Source organism: Triturus cristatus, chromosome 4_2 (assembly GCF_964204655.1).
Source record: "Triturus cristatus chromosome 4_2, aTriCri1.1, whole genome shotgun sequence".
Lineage (NCBI taxonomy): Eukaryota > Metazoa > Chordata > Amphibia > Caudata > Salamandridae > Triturus > Triturus cristatus.
In genome coordinates this window covers 37,175,038-37,188,637 of record NC_140586.1, presented here as the reverse complement: position 1 = coordinate 37,188,637, position 13,600 = coordinate 37,175,038, and the positions used below count along the sequence as shown (strand labels likewise).

The 13,600-nt window shown below is 40.9% G+C and overlaps 1 protein-coding gene across 11 annotated transcripts in view; it reads right to left on the bottom strand.

Annotated features, from left to right (window-relative positions):
• The window catches only part of SLC39A5 (solute carrier family 39 member 5), a 211,576-nt gene that overhangs the window by 158,552 nt on the left and 39,424 nt on the right, over positions 1-13,600 (bottom strand). The window contains exon 1 of one of the 11 annotated variants that reach the window (XM_085600325.1): positions 6,252-6,343. The exons of 9 other annotated variants lie outside the window; for them this stretch is intronic. The gene's annotated coding sequence lies outside the window, so the exon portion shown is untranslated. Of the gene's footprint in view, positions 1-6,251; positions 6,344-13,600 lie in introns of those variants that run through there. One more of the 11 variants, XM_085600322.1, reaches the window with a different exon arrangement.

The following is a 13,600-nucleotide window of genomic DNA, read 5'->3' as shown; positions in this document are numbered from 1 at the left end:
GATGAAGCATTGATGACCATGTTACATCGAAAAGCCACTGACAGGAACACAATTCTACACCACAGTAGTTTGCACCAGCGAAATCTGAAGGATAATCTCCTTTATGGCCAGCTACTAAGGGTACGTAGAAACTGTTCACGAAGAGAAGATTTTGAAATCCATGCGTCTATATTCTTCCAAAGAATGATGGAAAGAGGGTATTCTAAAAAATCACTCAAACATGCTACTAAAAGAGCTAGGTTCAAACCACGTGAAGTACTTCTCCAAAAAAAAGTGAAACAACCGCTTGAGAGACTGGTATGTGTGTCCACCTTTGGCCCTGCCACCAACAAGTTCCGGCAAATAATTCTAAAGAACTGGCATTTGCTACAAGGGTTCGAGTGTCCATTTCCAAGACCAGTATTTGTAATGAAGAAGAACATCTCCCTTGGGCAACAAATCATTAGAGCGGATATGTTATCGAACTACCCAAAGAGTGATTTAAGAACACAATGGAAAATGAAACCTGTACAGTGCCACCACAAGTGTGGCAATTGCTCTGTGTGCGAGTTAACACTAGAAGGTACTGAATCCTGCCACAATACCATCAAATGGAAACGCAAAGAATTTATGAACTGTAAAACAAAAAATTTAATCTACGCTGTAATTTGTCCCTGTTCAAAGATCTATATCAGTAAAACTAATCAACAAATAATTCAACGGATCGTCCAGCACTGTTCAAGGATCAAAAAGAAAGTGCTAAATGCACCTATTGTCTCCCATTATATTGAAAGAAATCATGGGGAAAATGATTTAAGCTAGACTGTCATATCAGGAATTGCGCTAAATACAAGAGGAAGTGATTTGGAAGAGCTTCTCCTCCAAAAAGAAGCGCATATTATCCTAAAATGTAATTGCACTGTCTCTGGACTTAATGAGATGACGGAATTATCACAGACGTGAAATAATTTAATGACAATGATTCAAGAACTACAATACCCATAATCCATCAGGGTTATTGACTGTTGATAACTGAGAGCAAACAGGAAGTCTCTACGGCTGTAGAGACAGAAACGGCCATGCAGTGAATGGGAAAGAAGGTTGCAAGCAAGGATACACGCCTGAAAAGTAAGACAACAATAACTTGTTGCAGCGCCCAAGCGGCTTCAATAGTGTATTGTGTACACATGTAACTCAAAAACTGTCATAATGTTGTCTGCAGGGAGAGAAACTATCCGGAACGTTTCACAAACGTTACTGGTGAATAGCGCACATGAAAAGGGAGACGCCTGCTGTTAATAATCAGGTACGCGGCACAGCTATACCGCTATTACAATATGTTGCAGTGCACTAGCGGGTTTAACAATGTATCATAGAGCACACGTAATTGAAAATATTATTATAAATGTTATCTGCAGGAAAGAATCGTTTTAAAGAGCCCAGCAAACACTACTCGACGAAAGGAAAGACGCTGCCCTTTATGATTCAGGTGTGCGGCTCAGCCTTACTGCCGTTAACAGTTTATAACAACTTCAGTCTAGCCACCATTTAGCGCTAAAACCGCTGATTCTTTTGCCCCTGCAGCCGCACACTAAAAATGAAATGTTTCATGGTTAACCCAAAAACCGATGAATATAAGCTGTACACAGCAGGTAATTTTTCCATTAAACGGTGTATATAAATAGAGAGAAGGCGAGGTTTTACAATGCACTGACACATTTATTTATGTGTATTTATTAGATCTCATCTACACAATAAGCCAGACTAGAAATTAAGAAACCCTGATGAGAGCCCCATGAGTTTCACTGGGACTTGAAACGCGTTGGCATTTTCTGAAATTTGATAAGATTGGCCCTTTCGCCCTTTTTAGGTCTCGTCTGGCGTGGGCTGAGCACATGCGCAGTCTCACTGGCGAGATTTAATGATTTGGGGTATTTTGTGTAAAGGGTATTAAGACGCGCCCCTCTTTTCAATTGGCCGGCGTCACCGTTTATGCTAAACGGTGGCAAGCCATTGAAAAAGAGGTGTTTGTGATGTTTTCGTCTGGCTTTCTGAGCCGTTCCATTTGGATGGGCTTGTCTGCCTTCCTTCTGCCGTGAAAGCTTTCTTATCTTTATGGGGCCATGTGTTTCAAACACATGGCCCCATAAAGACAAGAAAGCTTTCGCGACGGATGAAAGTGAAAGCGGACCGTGTTTGTATTTCTTATGTTTTGCAGCAGTTAACTTAGCTTCTCGTTCCTCAAATGCGTGCAATTTCTGATATTGTTTCCCTCGTTTTCATTGCTTAATATTGCTTACGAGGCAGTGTCACTCATAGTTGTTGAAATCCTAATTACTCTGAAATTATTAAAAAGTCACACCCAGCAATCTGAAACCTTGGCAGCTATGACACTGAAATAAATGTATTTCCTGCTTTAAAAAATAGGGAGCCCTCCAATGCAACTGGTCTGTTGACATGTTTGTAATGCACAACGCATATATACTGCAAATCTCTGTACCGTGGTCTGGCCCGATCGCACCTTAACTTAACAAATAAATATAATACATAATAATAAAATCGCGAGTAACTGTGCTAAACTTAAAGTGTAATTGTAGCGATGGAGATTCTTCAGACCCACGTGTACGCGCCTTTCCAACTTTCTGTACTGCCCATGCTCAGTGCCCTTCCCACACTCACACGCTCGAACTTCCTGGCCACTGCACGGTAAACAGTGAGGTCACGTGACATGGCCTTGCTGCGGGCTTTGAGCTGCTGATGGCTGCTGTGGGGTAGGAGGGCTGAGCACGCTGGGGTCCAGTGCCGGTCATAGAATGAGACAGACGGGGCACAAGCAAAGCGCCCTTTAAGAGCTGTGTCAGGTGAGTGTTGTGATTGTGAGAGTAAAGTTCACCCTTACGGCAGAACTCGATCTGTAACAGTTTCCCCTCTTCCCGTGACCACTAAGCCTTCTCTCCCTGCGAAGAGATCCCCTCTCCGAGCCAATTATAGGATCTGTGAAAGCACATTCCTTCCCTTACAAGAGGCTGCAAAAAGTGGTCTTTTTGCAAGGGCAAGTAATCTTGTTTCTAACAGTGGGCGTGGTATGCTGATCGCTGCACACTGCCACCTCCCCGTTGCTGGGCGGCTCTTTTCTTGATGATAATGCTGCACGCTTGTGCCCGCAATGGGACTGCCTTAACCACACGAGGTCGCCAGCTGTTGTGACCGAATTTCCACTATCACTTTGTATCTGCGTTATTTTAGGGGTGTTCTCTTTTGATGGTTCACGCTATTACTCTTGATATCTTCCTAGATTGTACAAGTCATTTTATGAATCCATATCTCCACGGGATATCCCATTGACTTATGGTAGAGGTCCTGTCTCTGCTCTAGGGAGGTGGTTTCCATATATCTGTACATGAATGGAACATTTTTTTGAGGTATTTGCTAGTTTACCTCTGGTATGGGAGCCATAAATTCATGATGCAAAAAATGTATTGACCCACTAAAGGCACCAACAAGGTCCAAAATGTAGGCAAAAGAGAATGGAAAGAATGCCAATAGAGAGATCTATCTATAGCAGCCAAAAGCAAAGACAGCAAGCAGTTCTGGCATATTGTGGCTAAGGGAAGTAGGAACCAGGTTATAGATGAAGATTATTATGTCCAACCAATGTCCAAGGTAACATTTTTTAGTACACTTTACGCCGAAGAGACTCAAACAGGACTGGGGATAGATAATCCATTACGGGCAAGTAAAAACAGGGAATCCTGGGATACTGATATTGATTCTATTGACTTTAATTTGGAGGAAACTAGGCTAGCCCTTTCCACGCTTCAGAGAGGAAAGGCTCCTCGACTAGATAAATCCCTGGTGACCTTTTCACTTCTGAAGTGAATGTATGGAGTGTTATCCTCAATCTTTGTTTTAATGCGGTTTTATATGGTGCACAGGTTCCCGTTTGGGGCGGAGGTGGTCCCAGTGCATAACAAGCATTGAAAATGCAATAGGTCTGGGCTTTGATTAAGTTAAAGCCATTTGGTTTGCTAATGGTATTGTATAGCAAAGCAAATGGCTTTAACTTAATAAAAGGCGAGACCTATTGCATTTTTAATGCTTGTTGTTTAATTGTTAAACTTAAAGGTTCAACTGCAAAAACTAGTGTGTAAAGAGAATAGTGCATTATTGTACGTTTTAAATGTTACAGATTTTTTGTCACAGCATTATTTCTGTATTTGGTTTAGTGTAATTATCTTTATTGATGTTGAAATGAACAAGTGTTTCCTTTACACTCAGACGCTTATGAAATAACTCAAAAGCAGTTCTGAAATGCAAAAGAAAAAGGCTAAATAAGTAACCAGATCCAAGAGGATTCCAACCTTGGTTCTTGTAGTGTGTCTATTTAAATTAAATAGCAGTACCACAAAACAGTAGCTAGGTATTTTTCAGAGTTTGCAGTGTTTCAGATCAGCATTTCTTTATGGTGTTGTTCTTCAGTGAATCAGTGGAGTGGCAATTCTCATTCTTGGGGCACTTTTTTGGAACGACAACTCTCATGACAGAAATGCTTAGATGCACAACAGTTTTTCAAGTCTTCAGTATTTTTAGCAGATGCAAGGGTGCTTGTGGGTAGTCCTTAATCCAACATTCATTTCTTTCTTAATTCACACTCTAAGCACCTTCTTCAGCATAGTGAGCTTAGTCATTTCTTCATCAGCAACACCACAAGTGCGATTCCACCCACTGCCAGAGTTTGTGTTAAACCATTGAAAAATCTAGGCGTTAAATATCCCTGAATTTGTCAGTGGTGGCTCCTCCGCTAAGGCAGAGAAACGTCGCCCCAAAGAAAGGAAAATCAAATGATAATAACTCGGTTATTATCATTTTATTCTTCCCTGCTGCTGCAGCATGAGGGTGGGGCAGGGCTGCTCTGCTGACAGCAGGGGAGGAGTGGTGGGCATACTAAAGTGCGCATGATGCTTTGACCAGCCCTCTCAGGCTGGCCAAACAGTAATGCACACTTTAGCGAGTTCTTCATGCAGGAGGCATTACAGCCTGCATGGAGAACATGCCCAGGCCCCCAGTCCCTGTCTGAGCGCCGAACCACAGTGCTCAGACCAATCAAAACACTGCATTGCAGCATTGTGATTGATTTAGTGGAGCCAATCACAACATTGCATTGCAGCGTTGTGATTGGCTCAGGGGAGCTGGCTGCTTCCTGTTCAGGGGAGGAGAGACAATGTGGGACAGAGCGGAGAGGAGGTAAGTGAACTTTTCTTTTGTTTCCTATTATACCTCCATACCCCCTTGCCTCACCCCCTAACCAACACACCACGCCAGATCCGTGCTGCCCGCCACTGGAATTTGTGGCGGTTTTCCTTAGGTGTATTTAAATGTGTCTAATATTCCCTTCTCAACAGCTTTTATATGAATATGATACACTAACCCTGTTGTATGTGAGGCATCTAAAATAGTTTCCAAGTTTTCAATGAAGACTGGAAGATAGGACATTTGGAACAGATTTATTATTTGTGTTGCATTGTGTGCAACCCATATCATCTAATATCGGTTTGCTGATTCTAGTGTTATGTCTGGTTTCAATTATAATGAATCTGTGCTAGCTAATTTGTCAAAGCAGGCACACAAGAACTTGTTAGTGTCTTTTCAATGGAGCAGAGCAACTGCTCCTTCTGTAGTGGATGTCATTTTGAACCACAATACACGATGGTCTCACTCGCAGTCACTAAATAGCAGTAGGTTTCCATCTGAGAGCATCAGTTTTGTGTAATAATCACCAAATGTGAACCATGTTTCATTGGTATAAAAACATCCATCTTCAGTGTACAAATGTCATTAGAGTTGGTGGTCTGGTACTGTATTACAGCATTTATATAGCACTCACTACACGTATGGGGTACGCTGAAGTACTTCCCTACATGAGTAGCATTCTACATCATGTATGGGTTGTGGTTGGAAGAATGTTTGTGTTTTGATCCTATGTTGAAGTGTTTCCAGGTCATGCGTGATGCCCACTGAGATTATCGTATTTTGTGACGCCGCTCATGGCAGTGTGTTGGGTGATGAAGTGTAAGAGACAGACGTGCAGTTAGCTTTGAACTGCTCTGCAGGTCCCTTTATGGTACTTCATATGATATAGTCTGCTTAGCTGGCTACTCCACTGAGTTGTCTAATCTGACATTTTATGTATAGTTGAGGTCCTGATCTGGCATGGTCACCCACGCTCACAAAGCACTCCACAACGCCCGACCAGCATACCTCAAACGACTCACCTTCTACACCCTGAACCGCCAGCTTCGCTCTGCTGACTTCGCCACCGTTCCATGCATCCACAGACCTGCTGACCTTCAGGAGACTCCTCAAGACCTGGCTTTTTGAGCAAATAATTGATCGATTGAGGGAGAGAGAAGTAGAGAGATCTGTAGGTCTTGGCATTTTTATAATCATCAAATATCTGAGTGTCTATTTGAAATGACAAGAAGCAGTCAGATTGTATAGGAGATGTAAAGAATCAGTCGGATTGTAAAGGTATTTTGGACCTGCAGTGAATGGACTCTATTAAAGTCCTCCAAAATTGTCCAGTAATGTGTGACAGATCTCTTCAGTTATTCCAGGCCTGTTCATTTGGTGATGTTTGTGTTTTTTGACTGTACAGTGCTGGTGATGAACAACCCTCATAAGCAGATATGTATTACATGAATTTAATAAGTTACAATTTGTTGCTCACCGCTGTGTATTATGACTTTAATATTATCGTGGGCCATAACGGTTATGTATGGAAATACATAACTATATAAAGCAACGGCAACCCATAGGTCAGCCTTTTCTTGCATACCTCCATAATGAAAGCAATTTGCTGGTTGAGTTGTTGGCAATTCGTGGTGTGCAGAGTATTGTGCTGGAAAGTGCGAGTTTACTGGGCTCTGTTGCCTGGATGCACATGGTGCATGGTGCATATATCTTGGAAATAGCAACGTTTTTAACTTTCTTCAGAAGTGTATATGCTCCCGGGTGCTTCTAATGCTGGCTGGTAGTGGGTTTCAGAGCTTGGCAGCTTGTGATGAGAAAGTAATGCGACCTATGGATTTCCTATTTTAAGGTGGTATGATAAGTAGTCAATCGTGGAGCGCACTGTTCCGTTTAGTTTGTACTGCTTGAGTTTAACTTGTAGGTATAAAGGTAATTTTCTTTGGGAGGTTATGTGAACAATGCAGAGTGCCTTGAACATTGCCCTTCTAGCTATAGGTAGCAAGTGGAGCGACTGCATGACCGGTTGTGTCAACTTCATCATGTAATACAATTAGTTTGCAAATTTGAGAAGTTCCCAGTGCACTATGGAGTAGTCCTTCATATTCAAATAAATTGGCTGTTTTTAACATAGGAATATGAAATTTTCTATGAATTTCCCCATTGTATATACCACCCCATTTAATTTTTTGGGGAGGCAACTTTCAAAACATTAATTGATATCAAAATAATATAATACATCAGCCTTGTAATACTTGTTTTTTTCTTAAGGAGTGACTTGAATGAATTTAACCATGTTTACTCATCATTCTGTAATACTTATTTAATTTATAAGGTTCAAACATTATGGAGTCATTGATGCAGTTGCAAGGTACTCTGTGCAATTTCAACACCTGGCAGAAATTACTGCAATGCAAATATTGCTTTATATTGTTCTAGTTTGTGTTTATAGCTTTCTACCATGTTCCTCACAATTTTAAAGGTAGACAATGTTAGTTCTAGAATCAAATGTATTTTCTCTTTAAGCATTCTAAGATATCCATAGATTACTGAGAGAGTTCTTAGAATATTCTCAATGTCTATGCAGAATTTGCAGATTTCTACCTAAGGGCCATAGAAATCCATGACATCCAATATCCGTTCGATGTGCTCTTATTTCGTTTCTCCAAGAAGAGCCTTCACATTCACAAAATATTTGTATCGAGTGATAGTGTCTAAAGAATAATTAATAACTTAATGTTGCCAACATTTACTAATATGAGAGGTGTTAATTTTGCCCTAGGATCTACATTGTTAGCACATAGTTGAACAACTCCTCTGGCAGATCTTTGATGATAGTAATTTCCATGGAAATTCCAAACACATGTTCCTTTGGAATCAGAAATTACTTTATTGGATGTGCCATTAGCAGCCAGTGCATGCATATCAACACTGTTCAATTTTCTCCTCAAACTTCAATTCGGAACTTATGAATATTTTTTTCTCTTCAAAAGGAATCAATAATTCTCTACCACTTGCAAAATCAAAATGTGAAATGCTGTATAGTATAATTCAGAAAAGTAGGATGCAGGAACAATGTGTCGTAACACTGAATTTGCCAACTCATTTACCCACAGACTTTAACAGTCTACTTTTATTCCAAACCACAAATCTCTGCCTAATCTATTCATCCAAAAATGCAAATGAATAAACAAATGTGTACCCAGAAGGAAACGCGACTCAGGTTGGTGTAATTTTGGTCACAGAATTAAGTGTCAGGGGCAAACCTATACTTTTATGGAGATTTGAAATAAGGAAATTTTGCAACAATTTTGAGTTCTCTCTCTCACGCTGTCATAGGGCAATACTCCCATTGATGATAGAGAAACATCATCCTTGTGGACAATATATCGATTAAAGCAATACAAAGGTTTGAAATATTTTACTGTGAGGGGAGGATCTGCATCGTAGATCTGCAAGCACATTCTTTGTGGTGTTCATATCCCAGTCACTGATGAATGGTCCTGGAGAGAAGGCAAACCTAAGGGACAAATGAAAGGTGTACTGCTCTTGAACAATCTCTGCTGGACTTAAGATTTGATACTCCAAAGCGTAAATCGCGTTTACCACAAAACTTTTTCCCCGCAGGGAATCACAACGCGGTCGTTACAACGACCGCGTTGTGATTCCGCATACCATTACTCCGCAAGTCGGAACAACGACTTGCGGAGGGGGAAGGAAGGTGTTGGATTTAAAATCCAACAACTTCCCTAGTGTCCGCACAGACTGGAGTTGGAATAGTAAATTATACTATTCCAACATCCAGCTTGCGGAGTAATGGTATGCGGAATCACAACGCGGTCGTTTTAACGACTGCGTTGTGATTCCCTGCAGGGAAAAAGAATGTGGGATGACGACATACATTCACTCCAAAGACACGGTCTTGCAGCAGGTAGACCATTAGGTTGCCTTGAGCCTCATTTGTCCTAGTGACTGTGCAATCCTTCCTGCTTGCTTCTAGATTTAGATCCTCAATTTCCGGATCATAGTCAACATGCATCACCCTTACTAAGAACACCACCATGGTTAGCCAAATTAGAAAGGAGATCAGGGGCAAGACTCTAAGGTCCAGAGTATGGGTGTGTGAAATTTGCATAATGACACAAAATTACACAGCATATTGTGAACAGTAAAACTGGCATTTTGCATTAGCGCAGTTTTTTTTAACACAAAATGCATCCTCTCGCCAATTTTGAATGGGAGGACTCATTTTGCTCTAAAATAGTGCTAAATAGCATGCGACAAACAGCAGCATGCACATTCTGTTCTTTCGCATTGTTCCCATCCTTTTGCAATAGAATTTTCCTCCAATGGATGAAATATTATGTGACATGATATTGTGACATCATTTCAAGTAAAAAAACAGAACATGAAATGCTTAAAATTACAGGATTATGTCAGTATAACGAAAATATCACCCAGGCCCAGTGTAGAGGCGCTCTGCATAAATCTGCATGGCAGATCTAAATTTTGCCCATCTATTTTCCTGCAAGTTTTCTGGAACAGTCATTTTACATCTATAAATTGGCTCTTGTGTAGATAAATCCCTGTCTGCAAAAGTCTCATACGCTGAAAAAAAAAATTTAATTAGAAAATTGCAAGTTCCTAATGCATGGAGTTAGAAAACTTTCAGTAGTCCCTTCTTTCTGTTTCCAGATAGCAGTGATAAAACCACCGTCTTTGTTCCTTTTCTCATTCGCATTGGCACAAGTGAACTTTTTGAGATATTCCAATCACTCTGCCACAAGTTCTCCGAACTTCAGTAATAATCCAATTTAAAAAAAGATATTGGCGGGCTGTGGCAACCTCGCTCAGGTTTTGCTAGGTGAGATGCCAACCCTAGGAGAGTACAGGAAAGCCAGGAGGCAGGGCTTCTTTCCTGTGTCAAGACTGGACTGTTGAAAGCATATCCGGGACCAACTTATTTTGTGACGCTACTTTACATATCTGCACCTCTACTGCAGGTTTTGCAGCCTGATCATCAGCAGAGTTGCCTTTAGAGTGAATTTCCTCACTCTGGTGGACCAGCATGTGCTCAATGTCCACCAACAAAAGCTGCCTTTTGAAGCCAACTATCAGTGGCCAGAGCTCTTTAGCTCTTACTGTCTTCATTTGGGAGTCTTTGCAACCATTGGATTCCCAGTGTTTCAAAACTAAGCTGTACCCTTGAGCACAAGATAATGATTTAAATGTTTCTAGCCTTGGAGAGAATATTACTTTCTGCAATTGAGTGACACACAGTCCTGCTACACACGTAGCTGCCTTATTTTAAATTCTCACTTGTTAACCCCCCCTCTCCCCCCTCACACAGCTGTAGAGTAGTGATGGTTAGTGTCCACTGCAGGCTACTCTGATCTGTAAAAGACATCTTTATAAAACAGTTCTTCCTACAATGATTCAGGAATGGTTTGTGGATATTGGAAAATTTCCAGTTTTTTATGGTGAAACTGTACATCAGAACTGGTCTGGTTTGTGGCCCATTGCACCCAACGCACATGTAAAGCATGGTCATTAGTTATGCTTGCATTAATGGCAGCTTCCAGTAATGGTATAGACGTCACCACGATTATTTTCTTACTATGTGCTGTGGGACACAATTTCATGATTGCGGTCTGAACTGCTTTGAGAACTTTCTCTATTGGAATGAAACGTTCGTCTGATGCAGAAGAGAAGGGTATTTTTGCACAGTTGGTATAGTCGGACCTTCGTTGTACACGATATAAGTATATACCGGCTGGCTTAGAACTGTTGGCATCACAAGGTTGCATGTGTGCAAGTGTACAGTTGCAATCATATCTTTTTACAAGACTAAGGATTTGAGTGTGTTCTTCTTTCAAGCCCTTCCATGTAAATCTAAGAGTAGGCACTGGTGCAGGGGTTCACTCTGTTCAAATAATATGAGAAAGATGTTCGCTCAAAATTCAGAAATCCTGGTTGTTTCCACCCAAAGAGTATTTTGGTGATCTGGCGTCCCACATTGTTCTAGAAAACCTGGTGTGAGTCCCTTCCCTTATAAGGATAGTTCATATCCTAGACAGATTACAGGCAAAAAGCATATTTTGGGTTTTACTTAAGAACCTGCATCACTAAATATTGTGACCACCGTGTAAACCGGTTGAAGATGCTCATTTAATTCATCATCGGTGATGTAAATTTCATCAACATAAGAGACCACACTCTAATCATCTTACAGTGGTTTGATTTTTCAGATTGAGAAGATCCACAGGCTATTGTTATAGTCCTGAGGTAATTTCATAAAAGGGTACTGCATTCTTCGAAATGTGAAATATGTTAAATAATATGACCAGGGGCAAAGCTTTCTTTGAAGAACCCAGTCTCTGTCTCTCTTGTGGTCTTGCTTCTTTTGTGTATAGGTTGGATAATTAATCAATCTCCAAGTGCATTCTGCACAGCATATGTTTTACTACGTTGATTCAAATTGTGATACTTCAGTACTAATGCGATTGATTTATCTATCCTGGAGTACCCAGAAATTAGGGGTGTCAGACTTGCCAACTCACAAGGTGCCACCGTGTGACACAATATATCGGCTCCCTTCACACACTCATCACGATATCACAAGATGGCACGGAAAACGAGCTAAAAAACACTGCGAACTGTGGATTTTCAGCTCGGTTTGAGGGCTTTGAACTGCCAACATCCATTAAGCGGTGTGAAAAAAATATCTCCCTTAATTTTCAACAGTCTAGCTATTGCCTACGGACCGGTCATGATCGTATTCTTGCTACCTCTCGTCGATCATTAACCCTTTGTGGGATTGTATATATGTATATTAAGCTTAATGTTTAGTTCTAATCATGGTACAATAACTGATGACTTGGAAACATAAATGGTTTTGGTTATGCAATTGTAAAACGCTCCGATACCCTACGCAGGGTCATGTTTGTGCTATAGAAAACACCAAATAAATAAATAAAATAAACACCCCAGGACATCAGCAAGCTTTTTTGGGGGCGTGTGGGAGGAGTAAAAGTGCCTCTTGTGCACTTCAGCGTGAGGTTATTGCCCCTTTCTAGGCCCCACTTCCTTCTAACACTGTATTTTCTGTAGCAGTTGGCAGGTCTGGGGTATTCGTGGGTAATGAGCAGAGGTGATAATTCCCCAATATTGTAATTCATCCAAAATTGATTTGCTGTCTCATTTGGCCTTTGGTTTAATTGGATATTGTGTTTAGACTTGTGGTTCAAAATATATTGGGATTTAATGCGATCTGCATTTATCTGCCTTCCCATCCGATTTTTGTATAACACAGGAGACATTTATAACACCCTCTTTATGGCATACCAGTCTAAGTAGCAGGGCCACAACAAAAAGGCTCCCACCATAGCTTGCTATTTAAGAGGAGAATCCTTTTTAATTTGTCAAGGCCAATCTTCCATAGGTATTATGTCAAAAAAATCAGTCAGTTGAGTCCAGAAAACCACTGAGGTAGTCTACTCTATGTCCCCTTCGATTTAAATACGAACTTTGAAAATTAAATCGGATTCATTCAACTGCCCACCCAGTGTTTCTACCTGAATAAAGGCATTAGCCCCTCCACATTCAGAAAAGACTTGAGAACAGATGGGCTACTGTTATTTCTGCCACAGTGTCTTGGATAGATACTGCCCATTCCTCATTCTTCAACAGATCTTTCTTAAAAGCCTCCCGTCTTCTGGTAGCAGTTATCTTTTCCTTTAGAAAAGTCTATTCAGGCGATTCCGATCCACAGCTATCTCCTCTCCCCCGTTGATAGGTCTGCCTTTTGTCTGGTCCTTGGGAAGACTGAGCTCCTCTACTTGGATGTGGTTTTGTATCTCCACAATCCTGTGAAGAATGAGAATAATGCTCATAAGATGATTGAAATTTCTCTCGAGCCCTAATTTTTCCTCCTGTCAGTCAAGTTATAACCTCCTTGTTCTTCATCTCTATGATAATATTGGGTTTTCCATTTTTTTAAAATCCACTCAAGATTTTCTCGCTCTCTCCTTAGGATCATTGCATCTCTGGTTACTTTTTCATTTTGATTATTCTTGTTCTCTCTAATCTAGGTTCGAACTGGGGTTTCTGTAGCTTTGTGTCGGGGTGTCTCTTCCAATGGTGACAACCATAAGAGAGAATCTTTGGTGACTCCACCTCTTCCTGGTCCTGTGCAATTGCAGCATATCTCATGTAACTGGCCGATAAAGCTGCATCAGATTTCCAAGAGCAATTTCAGCGAGGATATAAATATTACCTATTGACAATTGCCTGAACTACTGCGGGTTAAACGCCATGCTCCTCCAGTATCAGGACATCAGACATTACAGCTGTTGAAGACTAGGTCATGTGTAGT